Genomic DNA, 15,172 nt, shown 5'->3' on the forward strand with positions numbered 1-15,172 from the left:
TCCACTAAGTGCAGGGCCTAGCTGTTCCTTGTTATTTTTCTTGCTCCAAATAATTTTCTAAAACAGTCTTTCTGTGGTCTCAGTCACTTGGTTAAGCCTCAGCTCCTTTTACACATTAGTATTCCTGACACTAGTCTTACAGGTTTGTGCTTTTTGGCATTTGTTTTTGGCTGTCTGCCCCCACCCCCACTGTTGGACATGCTCTTTGAAATTCTGGGCTCACTCCGTATTCTGAGTGGTTTCTCTAGATGACCCCTCCCCCCTAGTCCACCGTCTTTCTCAATGAGGCTATTAGTTTATTGCTGATCCCACAAATATTTGTTCAGCACCCACCATGTGTTGGGCACAGTGCTGGGCACTACTGACATACTAAAGAACAGAACCAGATGTGGTGCATGCTCTTACAGACTCAGGGAGACAGATGCTATTCAAATAATCAAACAAGTAAATATAAAATTGCAAGCATGAAAACCGTGAAGAAGAGTTACATGGTGCTCTAAGAATTTATGTTTTTTTTTTTTTAATCTAGTCAAAGATGCAAGGAAGGAATCACTGAATTAAGATCTAAAACATGAGTAGGAAGGATTGACTGGGGTCTAAAACGGAGAAGGAAACAACCCAGTTAAAAAATGGGCAAAAGATTTGAACAGACATCTCACTAAAGAAGATATACAGATGGCAAATGACATATGAAAAGATGCTCCACATCACAGTCATTGGGAAATGCAAACTAAAAGTACAATGAGATACCATTACACACCTACTAGAATGGTCAGAATCCAAAACGCTGACGGCAGCGCACGTGGATGAGGATGTGGAGCAGCAGGAGCTCTCCTGCGTTGCTGATGGGAATGCAAAATGGTACCGCCACTTTGGAAGACAGTTTAGTTCTTATAAAACTAGTATACTCTTACCATAGGATCCAGCAACCACACTTCTTGGTATTTGCCCAGATAAGTTGAAGATTATGTCCACACAAAAAATGTTTATTCATAATTGCTAAAACTTGAAAGCAACCACGATGTCCTTCAGTAGGTGAGTGGATACATTAAGATGTGGTCCATCCAGACAACGAAATATTCCTCAGCACTAAAAAAGAAATGAGTTATTGAGCCATGAAAGACTCTGCAGCACCTGGTAGGCTGTTAAGGCTGTTTTTCTTGATCCTGAAAGAACAGGGAGGCCATTGAGTGCTTTCAGGGGTTAGGGGTGGAACAGGGACAGCAGGAATACAATCAGATTTGTATTTCAAAACAAGCACTCTCATTACAGTGTGGAGAGTGAAGAACGCACTGGAACTCTGGAAGGGGCCAGACTTGATAGGAGGTGGCCAGTTGGGAAGCTGATGCTATAGCCCAGCTGAATACTTAAGGCAGCCTGAACAAGAGGGGGTGATGTGGGAATGGGAAGAAAGGCCGAGACAAATTTGGGATATAAAACGGGCAGTACTTGGAAGGGGATGAAACATGGCAAAGGAGGAAGAGGCATGTCCAAGCATGCTTCCTTGGTTAATCCACGATTGTATAACGAGAATTTTATTCCTTGGAGATTTCTGTCCCTCTTTAGCCATAATCTCTTTAAAATTTCTGACTCATGCAAATTTCCCAACTTGTTGAAATCTGCTTTCCTTAAGTGAAGTGAACATGACTAAATATGTGCAATGAGCACAGGTCCCTTTTGTACCATAAAGGGCTCCATGATGAAGTGAATTCTTTCTCCCAAAGTCCAGTCACTTCTACATCATAACCCAATATTGACACATGTTTTAGAATTAGGTCCAACAAAAGAGCTCACCTTATTTCTTCCACTTTAAGAGAGTTGAGTTCATGAAGCAAATTAAACATTCTTGAGTCATCAGCAGGACATGTGGTCACCTACTTATAAAATACTTACTATGTACTGGGAACTGTTTTGAGTGCATCGTTAGCTCATGGAAACCTCCCAACAACCCACTGGAGTAGGTACAGTTCTCCTCTTCATTTTACAGATGGGGAAACTGAGACAAAGGAAATTAAATAATTTGTCTGTTTTATACAGCCGGGATTTAAACTTTGGCTCTAGAGTCCATGCTCTTAGCCATCATTTGAATTTTCTCTCAAACATGGTCTTTCTGCAAGATTTTTCAAACTAGTCCTGGAGAGAGAAATCCTTTTGCCTCTTGGGTCTCAGAAGTGCAGGATGGAAGTCTGCAGGTGCCTATTCCATGGAGAAAAGAACAAAGCTGATCTGCAGGGTAATCTGAAATGAGAGATGGGGAGGGGCAGAGAGAGAGAAAAACAGAGAAAGAGAGAGATCTAACATGTCTGCAGGAAATCACAGTGGCCAAAATATGAAAAACTGCCAACGCAAGCATCTCTCAAGGACAGTTGGCCCCTTTCCTGATAGTCAGAAGGTGAATGTCAATTTGTGGGGAGGCATAAGAAAAAAAAGATGGACATCTGTCTCTTGAAACATAGGGCTAAAAGACAGGCTCCTGGGGAGTGGAATTGCATTGAAGAGTTTGGTGAAGGCCAAGGCAGGCATGAACCTTGGCCAGACATTTTCTGACACTGTGCTTCTTAACCGAGAGTGCCCATCTAGTCTCCAGGGAATGCTTTAAACTTCCTGACACGAGACTTACAGCACCTGTTGGAATGGGGTTGATTTATGCATCTGTACTTTTTTAAAGCATTCTCAGGTGATTCTGAAATGGGTCCTCGGTTAAGACCTTTGGTCTGAAGACATATAGCTGATACTCATAAGAGGTCTCCTGGTGAAATAGTTACCAAGTAGTTGAGATAAAAATGAAATCCCTGAGCACGGAAGTCAGCCTGGGAGCCCTCAAATTAATTTGGCTTGAGAAAGCTTGGGCCACAGGCCTTCAACTTATCCATCTGGATTCCAGGTAGGTCAACTGTGTCCCATTGGGCAGGAATGACCTGGCACCATCTTGAGACAGACCAGAGAATGAGACCAGGGAAAGTGGGTCTCCCCCCCAGGGAAGGCCTGAATCCCACATGAAACTCAAGGGCTCCTCAAAACCTCCCTTCACCAAGAGTGTGGGATTTGACCACCACACATTCCGGTGTTGAATTGCAACTTCTGAACTGAGTGTGAGTGTTATGGGAATGACCATAGACGATTTGAAGGATAAATAGTTAAAATGGCATTTCATCAGTTATTCTTATATCAACACCCCTGATTGAGTGTAGAAGAGTTTCTTTGGTCTAAGAATGAAAATGCTTCCCCCTTGCAAGACCTCCTGGAAATAAATGAAAGAAGAGGACTTTTCGAGGAGGTAGCGATCCCACAACAGATGCAGTAAAACTATATAAACAGGAAAGCAAAGAAAAGACAAACGTGGGATTCGGGATCACAATTTTCTTGAATAGGGAGGGCTACAGGGAGGGTGTCGGGGGCATGGTTAGGGGTGTTTTGTTTTGAGTGTTAGGTTTGTGGGTACTTATTCCATTATCAAAATAACTACCAAACTAACCAAATAAATAAACAGACGTGTCTATGCCTAAAATAATGATGAGTGTGTCATGAAACAAGGATTATGATTAACCCAGTTCTGTGCATGGAAGGGCTAATTAAAAAATAAATTAAAAGGTAGATATAAAGAAAAAATGACCTGTAAATAATCCCACCAGCCATAAGTTAACCACTGTTAACATTTTTTCTTTCCAAGCCTTTTTGTACGTCTATTTTTTAAAATCATACTGTATCTATGATTGTTTTGTATTCTCCTCTTTTCTTTTCAATTAATAGACTTTACTGTTTTTAGAGCAGTTTTAGGTTCACAGCAAAACTGAGCGGAACATTAGGGCATACACATACTTTCATTTTATTAAAAGTTTCTCAGAAACAAAACTTTTGACTACCAACATAATTTCCCTATTTGGATATCCTATGGCTTACTCAGCCTTGCCACCACTGGACATTAGGGTTGGACATTTTGATGGTTTAAGTAAAGTCGTGATGAATATTTTAGTGTACAAATTCCACCTGCCACACATATTTAGCATTATTTCTTTAGAACAGATTATTAGAATTATTAGATGAACAAATATAAACATCTTAATGCCTATTTTATCAAACTATCAACCTACTTTTCAGAAATTTCCTGCAAATTTACACTTTTACCAGAAGAATTTGAGAGGATCTACGCACTGCACTCTCACCAGCTGTGATAATCAGAATAATGTCCCCCCCAGATGTCCTCCTCTAAAGCCTGGGACCTACAAATAGGTTCCCTTACTTGGTAAAGGGGTATTAAGGTTGCTAACAGGCTGATCCTAAGATGAGGAGATTATCCTCGATTATCTGGATAAGCCCAATATAATCACAAGGGTCCTTAAAAGTGGGAGAGAGAGGCAGAAGAGAACCAGAAAGACAGCTGGGTGAGAACGACTCAGCCCCATGTTGCTGGTTTTGAATGAGGAAGGGGCTACGAGCCAAGGAATGTGGGAGATGTCTAGAAGCTGGAAAAGGCAAGGAAATGGATTCTCCCCGAGAGCCTCTAGAAGGAGCACAGCCTTGCCAACACCCTGATCCCAGCCAGTGAGACTGTGTGGGACTTCTGACTACAGAACTGTAAGAGAATACATCTGGGTTGTTTTAAGCCACTAAATTTGTGGTAATTTGTTACCTCCGCAATAGAAAACTGCATTGGGTATCTACCTTTCATTTCATTCCAGTGGTACTTAATTGCTATTTTAATTTGTATTTCTCTGATTTTGGGGGGAGAGCACATCTACTGTTCTGTCTAACCAGAAAAGACTCTTCTGGGAAATGCTCCCTCTCTTCCTTCTAAATATGTGGTCCAAAATCCAGCTGGACACCTGGGGGAGGCTAAGCCGTTCAGAACCTTTCTTTGTAGTTTAAAATTTTAGGATTAGAGAAACAAACTCCATCCTTCTGTGTTAGTGCAGAGGGAGAGGTGAGTCACGCCAACTGCCAGGGGCATGTTTCTGCCATCTGCACAAAACCTGCTGGAGAGAATGATGCTGACAGGCAGAGGAAAGTAAGCAAGAGGGACAGGGAGAAAGTCTCAGTGGTTTTGGTCACTGAGGTCAGCTGCATCCCTGCTCTTCTTCAGGCTGTGTGACACTTCCAACAAATGTCTTTTTTGCAGAAAGGAGTTTGAGTTGTGTTCCTGTCACTTACTACTAAACGAATCGTAATACAGAAATTGGAACCTGACTGGGGAGTGGAAATTGGTGAGCCCCAAATGGCTGAATCAAGGCTGGTTGGGGAGAGGGGGGTGCCATGAGTATCTGTAGACCCTAGGCTGGGAAAATTGCATTCCTTATTTTTATGTTATCAAGGCAGTTGGCTAGACTATCTTCCAGTGGCTCTTGGGACTCCAGCCACGTGCCATTCAGACTTATACTTTGGTATGAAAATACCAGGATAATAGAATGAGTCAGTGATTGCTCTCAGCCTGTGGTAGGGTGCCGTAAAAGAGAGGAAGAGAGGACCTGGAAGAAGCAAGCATTTAGGGAGCCTCTGGACAGACAGGTACAGCTTTAGGAGAGGTCTTTCTGTTGGTAGCCAGCAGTCCCAAAGGGCCAAGGTCACAGAGTCGCGCCCTTTGCTCAACAGCAAAAGCCTAATGCTCTGCCCTATGCTAAAGGTTCTGCTCTGATTCAGAAGCTGTAGAATCCTGGAAACTGGAGTGGTGATACCTGGGAAGGACGACAACCAGCCAAGCGCCTCATGATGTGCACTCCCTGACTGATGAGGAATTGCCAGCCTCCCCCACCGCAGCCCAGCGTGATGCAAAAGTCCCTGAGCAGGGACAACATTGAGGGCAGAGCAGCCAGCCGTGCCTTCCCTCCTCACATTTCCCGCTGAGCCCTAGAGGAAGGGCAGAGCCTCCGGAGCTGCCCTGAGAAGCTGGAGCCACGTGGGTGGCGTCCAATATGCCCTCATGCCTTACAGCTTTCTGGGGTTGGTTACTGGCCAAAAGAGACCCCCAAAATGAAACTCACTATCAGCTGATTAAGATTTCAGAGTTGAAGAGTTAATAAAGCCCAAGTCTGCCAAACTGAGGTGTGTGATTACTCCAACCACTAAAGGAGTTAGTTTTCAAACATTCTTAATGATAAGAATCACCTGAGATGATTGTTAAAAATAGAGATTCCCAAGCACCTCCCCTTGGAGAGTCAGTGGATGTGGTGTGTGATTGAGAATCTGTATTTTCACTGAATTCCCCAGGATATTTCTATCATCCAGCAAGTTCAGGAAACTCTATCATGAGGCAATTCCCAGGTGTCTAGACCATCAGGAAGTGGTTCGTGAGGCAGTCCAGCCCTGAGTGTGGGGATCCTCTCCAGCACCCTGCTTGCGAGGGGTCTTATGGACGTGGGCAAGGGAAATGTTCCCAACAGGCAGAGCCTGGAGAGTCAGCCTGCGAGCAGAGAACTCATTCTTTGCCAAGAGGCAGGGATATTCAACAGCCACAGCTCTGACCTCACCATCCCTGTCCAGCTGGATGTGGTTTAAACGCTGGACCAGTGACCACTGCATATCGCCTCCTTTTCACTCATTTTAAACGGTAGCATTTATGACGGTTACCCTGTTTTCCACCAGCATCATACATGAGGCGTGTTGGTGGTTATAGTAATCACATAGCCAACGAGGGCAAGATCATGGGGAGCCACGAGAAGACTTGACCAAGAGGAATAGACACACTCAAGAATCCTGAACTCGGACTTGCTGTCAAATAGCCCTCAAAGCTAACGCTTCAAGCACCACTCCTATCCACACCCAAACTCACTCCTTTTCTCCAAATATGTAGAAACAATATCTAGCATGTATGAAACACTTGGCGTGTTCTAGGCACTGCTTAACTGCTTTATGTGCATCCGTCACTCAATCCTCCCAACAGTCCTATTAGGTAGGTGCTATTATTATCCCTCAGTTCACAGATGGGGAAACTGAGGCTCAGAGGGATGAAGACACCTGCCTGAGGTCACGAAGCTATTAAGTCAGGGAGCCAAGATCTGCACAAAGGCAGTGAGGGCCCAGACCTGAGTTCTTAACCATCAATCCACACTGCCTCTCCAGTGAAAGTGAGACATAAGAAAGAGAGGAAAATAAAGGAAGACAGCCACATTTCAGAAGAAAAATAAACATCTCTGTGGATCGGAAATAGAAAAGAAACAGGAAAACTAATGTGAAGAAAGGCTGCCAACAAAAGCAATCAGTGGAGATAAACTTCCTCCAGATGAAAAGAAAATAGTAGAGCAAGATGAAAATGATTGTAAAAATAAGCACGTTTAGAATCCTCAAAAGACGAGGGAGGAAATGAACAAGAGTAAGTGGATATGGAAGAGGAACAATTAGAAACCCTGGAAATGAAAAAATCCAGTACTGGAAATAAAAACTGAACAGATGAGGGAAGCTCTGCACCAAACATAGTTGAATAAATAATTAGTGCTTTGAAAGATGGAGCTGAGGAGTTCACCCAGAACTCAGCACAGGAGATAAAAATGGAAAATTATGAGAGGGTAATTACGAGACATGGAAAAGAGTTTGAGAGGCTCCATCCAAGAGGAGATTCCAAATAAAGGATCAGAGCCAACAGCGGAGCCTGAAGAGATGACAGTGAACAATTCTCCTGAATCCTCAGACAGAAAAGTGCCCACTGAATGCTGAGTAGAATAAATAAGAAACCCGTGCCTATACACGCTGTTCTAAATCTGCAGAACATCAAGAATAAACAAGAAGATCCTAAAAACAACCAGAGGAAAAAGAAATTTTCCATCCAGTAGATTCCGGACTTGGAGCAGGACACAGTAGCTGGACGGCTTTGAGGTCCATCCCACCGGGAAGGGGACGGTTGCACTGTGGCAAGAGAGGGAATTTGGGGGCATTATTTGTATGGAAAGGAAATTACATGGTTACGCTGGGAATCCAGTGAATATCCATTGTTTCACACGCCCAGAAGAGCATCCCCTTTCCTCCTCGAGATGTTCTTTCCTGACTAACCACGTGGTTCACATGCGTGCTCCATTCTCTTCTAAATCCTGCCCCAGACACTGTTTATTAGACCAAGGAAGAGTACTTGACCTAAGGTGGCCAGTCAGAATAGCTCATCCTCAGCTTTGCTTGATGGACCACATTGGGTGAATAAGAGCCCTTCCTTGAGATTTTTGACCTTGAGACCAGAGAGACCAGGTCTTAGTAGCTCTCTGGAGGCGAAACTGTGAGAGGTCAGCCATAGGCACTCCTGAAAGCCATGCTTCCTGCCACGTGGACCATGGCAATCTGAGAGAGAATAAGGTTGACCTGTGAAGAAAAACAAAGACTAGAGACAGGGTGAATCTCGTCAGCGTGAGGATCTGGGCCCAGCGTATCTCTGCTCTTCTAGTCTTTTGTGAATCTTCTCTAAATTCTCCCTGTTAACTACACTTGTAAAATTTAAATTTCTATTATCTTCAATTAAGTGAATCTTAGTTAACGGAATGATGAGATTGATACTTTGTTACTCTTTAACTATTTGCGTGTTTTCTTTGGGGGAAATGTTTTTCTTTATTTATCTTCTGGGTCATATGTGGTTTTTTGTTTGTTTCTTTTAAATATGCAGTATTTCCAAAACAAATTTCTATTTTCCAGATCCCAGTCCTCTTTCTTTTTCCCCTTTCTCCCCTAAAGGCTTCCCCATCTTTACACACACCCAAGCCAAGCACCTCAGTACCATCGGCCCCTCCTGCTCTTGATTGAAACCCCACAACAGAGCAGCCGTCAAATCTCGTCTATTCTCCCTTTGGAAATCTCTCAGATCTATCCACTCACTTTTACAGTAATTAACTTCCCACTGACAGGGTTGCAGGCAACACTCTCTCCTCCTGCTGAGTATAATTTGGAACTTTTCTGGAAGGGAAATCTGGAACTATATTACAATATTTATACTTTTTTTTTTTTTTTTTTTTGCTGAGGAAGATTCACCCCAAGCTAACATCTGTTGCCAATCTGCCTCTTTTTGCTTGAGGAAGATCTGCCCTGAGCTAATATCTGTGCCAATCTTCCTCTATTTTTGTATGTGGATCACCACCACAGCACGGCAATTAACGAGTGGTGTAGGTCCCCACGTGGGATCCGAACCAAGACCACTGAAGTGGAGCGTGTCAAACTCAACGACTAGGTCATGGGGCGGTCCCAAAATATTTACACCTTTTGACCCAGCAATTGCACCCTAAAAATAAGGGAGGGAAGTCAAAGATAAGAACAAAAGTTTTTTAAAAAAACAAGGACATTTACAATAATGACACATTTTAAAGTGATATTTAATAAGATAGAGTGTTACTTAAGATATAATGCTTATAAGACATGAAACATATTTATAGACAGTGTGATTCTAATTTCATTAAAAATATACATCAAATTCAATGATTATGCAAAATTGCATGTAATCAATAGACTTCATTCTCCCTACCCTCATTCTCAAACTGGCTGCCCACCGCCCTTCCCTTCTAAGGATGAGAGGGTGAGGTTAGCCTCAAGGTCATTAGGGATTTTTCTCAGTTCAGTGGACAGAGTGCTGAATGCAGAGTAATTTTCAACATCTTCATATTGTGACTTTTGTGACAATATAGACTCCCCCCAATTGCTGTTTTCCATTACTTTCACAGTAACGCAACCCCACACTTAAGACAATTTAATTTTTATCCCCACACACATCACATTTTGGTAGGATTTTACTGTCCTTGTATATACCTACATAGAAAGGAACATGTAAAGGAAACACACTGAAGTGTTAATGGTAGTTGGCTTCGCAAGACAGGAGTTGGTTGATTTTAATATTCTCCCATATCTTTAAATATTTTTGAAAATGGAATTGCTGATGGCTGCTCAGCGTTTCAACATATGGGTGCACTCTAACTTATTTAATCAAAGCTGTATTCTTGAACACATTCTCCGCTGTTGTAAGCAATGCTGTGGTGAACATCTCGGGACCTACATCTCTGCACCAGCTGGGTCCTGCAGAATTACACAGATATGAACCAAAAAGTCTCCTGCCTTCCAGAGCATGTCCTCCTTAGGAGAGGAGAGCAGACGTTTAGAGAACCAGCTACAATGTGAGACATCATGTGGTAAGTGCCTTATCAGAGGAGAGGATTCCAATGCAGGCAGGGAGCGGGCGGCCCGGAGGAGGGGGCATTTGAGCTAAGCTCCTCAGAGTTGGAAAGAAGGAGCTCATCTTCCTTGTGGCCACAGAGAGTGGATTTCAGTGTTCTACTCCAGTGGCTCCTGAGAGCTAGAAAAATGGGCCTTTGCACCAGAGCCCCAGCATCTGGGCCCCCAGTCTCAGGTCCTCTTAGGAACATGGCGGCTCTCATCAGGGGACAGAAACGTCTTCTCCCCTCTACTGGAGTCTGTAAATGTCCCCATGCTCCTTCCAGCCCCACAAAGTCCACCCCACCATCAGCGCCCCTGTGTGTGCATGTGGGAGAGGGAGGGTTCCCATAGCCCCCCCTGCCCCCTCTTCCCTCTTGCTGCCCCCCAGGGAGCAGAGCAGAGGGGCCATTCCCTAACAGCCCTGAGCGATATAGCAGGCCCACAGCCTCCGGGTCCCAGCTCTCCTCCTGCCAAACCCCAGCTCCTGGGGCCAAAGGAATGTTGAGCAATCTTTGGAATTTTTCAGCGAGAAAAAAGCACTTTCGAATTCCGTTCAGGCCTCCTGAGCTGGGCATGCTGCCCACAGCCTGGAGCCCTGAGTCTTCCTGAACAGGCATCTGGGAGCACAGGGGACTTTTCCGTGTTTGTTTTCTCCTCCTGCTGGCCAGGCTGTAGGACACCATTACAGTGAGGTCATGGAGCCCTGCCCCGCTGCGTCCGCGGGTGGCTAAGCAGCTTGGAGCCTGCAGTCTGTGAGGGCGGCTCGGGTGTGCTGGGGGATGGGCGGGCTCGGCAAGGACTGCGCGGCAGAGCCCAGGCTGCACCCCTCAGGACGCCCCTATCCCATCACTTATCTCCTTCTTCCCTGGGGACCTGGCTTCCCCCAAGTGCCTCGGGGCCACCCGCTCTGTCCAGCTTTCTAGGGGCTGAAGGGACATGTGTGGAACCAAGTTTTGACTTGCGAGAAATAATCGAACAGTGTCTTGCAGCTAGTTCTCAGCTCAAACGGCACTTTTGGGGAAGCCTTCCTGACCTGGCCTGCAGCCCTTGCACAAAGTCAAGTCCCCTGTTTATACACTTTCATGACACCCTGTGCCTCTCCTTCCGAGCTCTGGCCTCTGTGCATGATAATAATTACGTGTGTATTTGCTTAACGTCTGTCTCACCTATAGACTGCATGCCCCCTGAGGGCAGGAGCCCTGTCTATCCTCTTCATGGCTGTATCCTCAACACTGAGCACAGTGCCTGACACGTAGTAGGTACTTCATGGATTTCATTATGCCAAACACAGTTTCCCAAAAGGTATAAAGATTCTGCCTCCAAAGGTGCCTCGCCCGACCCCCCACCCAGGGCATGAGCTCCCCCAGGATCTTGTACCACATTTGGTGGAACCTCAAAGCATGGCCCCACTTTGAGCTTCAGTTTCCCTGTGTTCCAGCACCCCCACTCTCAGCCTCATTTACAACCAGGTAGTCAGGAGAGTGAGCAGTCATTCTTTAATTAAAATAAAGCCCTTTTGTCTGCGGTCGGATTGTAAGTACCCCAGCAAGGGTTGACCTGACCTGGCAAGGCAAGGGTGAGCTTTGCAGACTGCAGCTGTGTCACCAGTGCCCGCTGCCCCTATTTCGGGTTCCTTTGTCATCCTGGTCTGGGGCAGGCCCTGACTCCATCCACACACCTCCCGTTTATCTTCGGCTTGTGTGTAAGGTTTGAAAGTTCCCGAAACCCATCACAGGGTCATTTCATCTGTGCTCCCAACATGACTTGAGGGCCAAGGCACTACCCTCCCATTTTACAGAAGAGGAAACTGTCCCTGAGAAGCGACCTTGTCTAGGTCGTGGCCGGTCAACAGTGGGGTTAGGTTTCCAGCTCCAGGGGCAGGAGGGAGAAGGAAGGGTGCAGGTGGCGGGTGGGAGGTTGGGACCCGGGAAGGAGGGAACCCAGGCCAGGCACCTGAGGCAAAAATGCAGACATCTCAGAAGGTCCTGGAAACAAGACGGAGACTATATGTTCTGAGGACTGGGCCAGAATCCTGCATTTCGTAAACCAGACCATTTTTATGATTCTTGTGTTTTCTGTGTTAATTTCCCGAATCTTCTCCCATAGTAGGAAGTAGTAAAAACTCAGGAAACTTCCAGCCGGCTTCAGCACGCAGAGGGGAGCCAAAGGAACGGGGTTGCATCTGTGCTTGTGGCAGAGTGTTAAAAGAGCCAGCGCTCCAGGGTGGGAGCTCATAAAAGGGAGGGGGCCAAGGGGACGGAGGAGCCATCTTTTCACTGTCACCCCACCCTGACCCCAGGCACCTGGAGAGGATCAGAACTTAACAGCAGAAAACCTGGGGTTTTCTGTGATTAAAAGAAGTAGGTTGCCTTAACCACCTCGTAGGGTTGTTGTGAGATTCCATCACTCACATGACTAATGTTTACTGAGTTCTAGGTGCCTGGGATACATCAGGGAACAGAACGAGATCTCCGCCCTTGTGTGGCTTACATTCTAGTGAGAGAAGACAGACCACGGACGCTAAGCAATAAATCAGTAAGTTACGTGGTATGCTAGAAGGTCTAAGCACGGTGGGAGCAGGCTAAGGGGTGAGGGGTCCTGGGTTGGAGTGGGTAGCAATGTGAACTGCAGTGGCCAAGGTGGGCCTAGTAAGGAAGCGGAGATTGAGTCACGTGGGTATCAGGGAATGAGCACCCCAAGCAGGGGGAGGCCATGTCCTGAGTGCTGAGCAACAGGCGTTGGTCAGAGGGCTGGCGCAGGGGGAGTCAGGCAGAAACTGGTGGGAGGAGAGGTCAGAGAAATGGGGTGGGTGAGCAGATCATGAGCAGCCTTGCTGGCCATTGCATGGACTTGGGTGAGTGAAATAGGGAGCCATGGAGTGTTTCATCCCCCTAGCTACTATGTTGAGACAGGACTGAAGGGGCCAATGAGAGACATGATGGGAAGCCGCTGCAATAACCCGGAGAGGGATAATGGCGGCTTGGACTTGGGTGGGGTGATAGGAGTTGGTGAGAAGAAGTGGGATGCTGGATACAGGGAGAGACGTCGGGATTTGCTGATAGTTTTGGTGGAGGATATGAGAGAAAGAGGAGTCAAGGATGACTCCACAGTTTTTGGCCTGAGCTCCTGGAAGGATGGAGTTGCCATTAACTGAGATCATGCATGTTGTTATAGCTACTGACCGCCTACTCCGGGCCAGGTCCTGGGTCAACCACTTCGCACCCTGATCCCATTCAATTCTTACAACCCCAGGAGGTAGGAATTAGTCCCTTTAGCCCAGAGAGGGTAACTAACTGACCATGGTCACTCAGCTTGTAAGTGACAGAGCCAGGGTGCCCCAGGGTGGTCTGATCCCGTGGGCAGATGTGCATCCCATCCCTAGGGCTCAGGAAACCAGTTCCTTGCCCCTCCTGACCTTGTCTGGCTTTAGGCTTCACTCCCTCTTTCCCCTCCATCAAGGGGCCTCAAAGCTACAGAGCTCCAAAGCCCGAGGTTTTATAGCTGGGGACCTCCTTGGACACTTCAGAACTCCTTAATAGGATATCTGAAATTAACAGGGGCAAGGCCAGGGCAGGGATGTCTGGAGACTTCCTCAGAGGCCTTGGGCAGACGGGTGGGCCGTGAGTCAGGGGGGCGGTGACAGGTGGGAGAGAATGCGGGGAGACTCGGCAGCTGTCGCAGTAGAAATCTGGGATTCCCGTAAACCTAGTCAGCTCCGCAACACCCCTCCCCACCAGCTCAGTACCCATGCTGGAGGCGCTGCTTTCCCACCCTGGGGATTTCCTTTGCCCTTCCAGACCACGATGTTCACAGTCCACAGGCAAAACATGTGGACTCGGAGGGTTGACCCTGGTCTTGCTCAGATATGGGGGCAGTGCATGCACATGCGTGCGTGTGTGAACACTTGTGCATGTGTGCGTGCGTGTGTGTGTCTGGGGAGGAGGATTGGAAGGGTGGAAATCCACAAGCACAGCATGACTTCAGGGGTCTGAAGGCCACCACCCCAGCCCAGGGACACCCTGGACCTCCTCTCGAGGGGGACTTGAAGTAGACGCAGAAGTGGTCCTCCTACATATTGACGCAGAGCTCTGCCCACCCGGGGCTGGCCCCATGCAAAAGCTTCAGCACCAAGCTGTTGGAGCCGACTTAACAGTTACCCCAGCCTAGGGGTTCCTGGGTGGATTCTGGGTTCCTCACTAAGGTTGTGCTAAGGAGGAGAGTTGAGGACAAAAACCTGCCACCTGCCCAAGCCACAGGGGATGCTTTGAACATGTATAAACACTACTCTGTGCCAGGAGCTTTCACACACACACACACACACACCCACCCTGCTTTGAGTCTCATAACTATGGGATAGGGATTATCGCCACTTGAGCGAAACTGAAGTTCAGAGACGTCAAGAAGAGTTCAGAGGCCACACAGCTAGAGTCCCTGATTGTACTTTCAGCTGCCTGACTTCAGGGCTGCCGAGGCCCAAGGTCTTTGACATCTCCAGCACCCATACTTCAGCCCCTCTCAACACCCTCTGCCTGACTGGGCCCATAAGTCTGCTGAGGAGCGATTCTGACTCAATCTGACTTTCTTACCAGACGCCTCACCCTCTCTGAAGCCTTCCAGCCAGTCCTGGGGTGGGGATAAGCTTGCAGGGATGGCTTAGACTTTGGGAATAGGAAGGGAGGGGATTGTGCTGACACATCTTTGGAATTTCTCTGACTTCCCTATCCTTTGGGGGCAGACAGCAGACAGGGACTGGGCATGTGGGCAAGGAAAGGGCATCTCTCTCCTTAGGAGGTGGTCTTGGGGCCGAATGGGTCCACCCTCTACCCCTCTGATGCTCTTAGACTCGTTCTCTCCCTGTGCCACCCTTAAGCCTCTGATCCAGAGCAAGGGACCTGTCTCCCAGGGCTCAGTTTCAGCAAAGGGGAGACAGATGTCTCCATCAGCCCTGCAGCTGGGCTTACACCCCTCCCACCTCCTTCCCCTCCCCTCTGCCCAGGCCCCTGGACCATACCCAGTTTCCCCCATCGGAGAAGAAAACACATTCTCGTTTGGTTGTCAGAACTGA

The 15,172-nt window shown here is 47.0% G+C and overlaps 1 long non-coding RNA gene and 1 pseudogene across 2 annotated transcripts in view; one reads left to right on the forward strand and one right to left on the reverse strand.

The window, feature by feature from the left end:
* Window positions 1-15,172, reverse strand: part of LOC123277542 (L-lactate dehydrogenase B chain pseudogene) — a 134,754-nt pseudogene that overhangs the window by 50,703 nt on the left and 68,879 nt on the right.
* LOC139040400 (uncharacterized) overlaps window positions 1,085-15,172 on the forward strand; it is a 32,972-nt gene continuing 18,884 nt past the window's right edge. Inside the window, exons 1-2 of one of the 2 annotated variants that reach the window (XR_011494891.1) lie at window positions 1,085-5,201; window positions 5,635-12,642. This is a non-coding gene — a long non-coding RNA (uncharacterized lncRNA). Of the gene's footprint in view, window positions 12,643-15,172 lie in introns of both variants that reach the window. The other variant, XR_011494890.1, reaches the window with a different exon arrangement.

This window comes from Equus asinus, chromosome 16 (genome assembly GCF_041296235.1).
Source record: "Equus asinus isolate D_3611 breed Donkey chromosome 16, EquAss-T2T_v2, whole genome shotgun sequence".
NCBI lineage: Eukaryota > Metazoa > Chordata > Mammalia > Perissodactyla > Equidae > Equus > Equus asinus.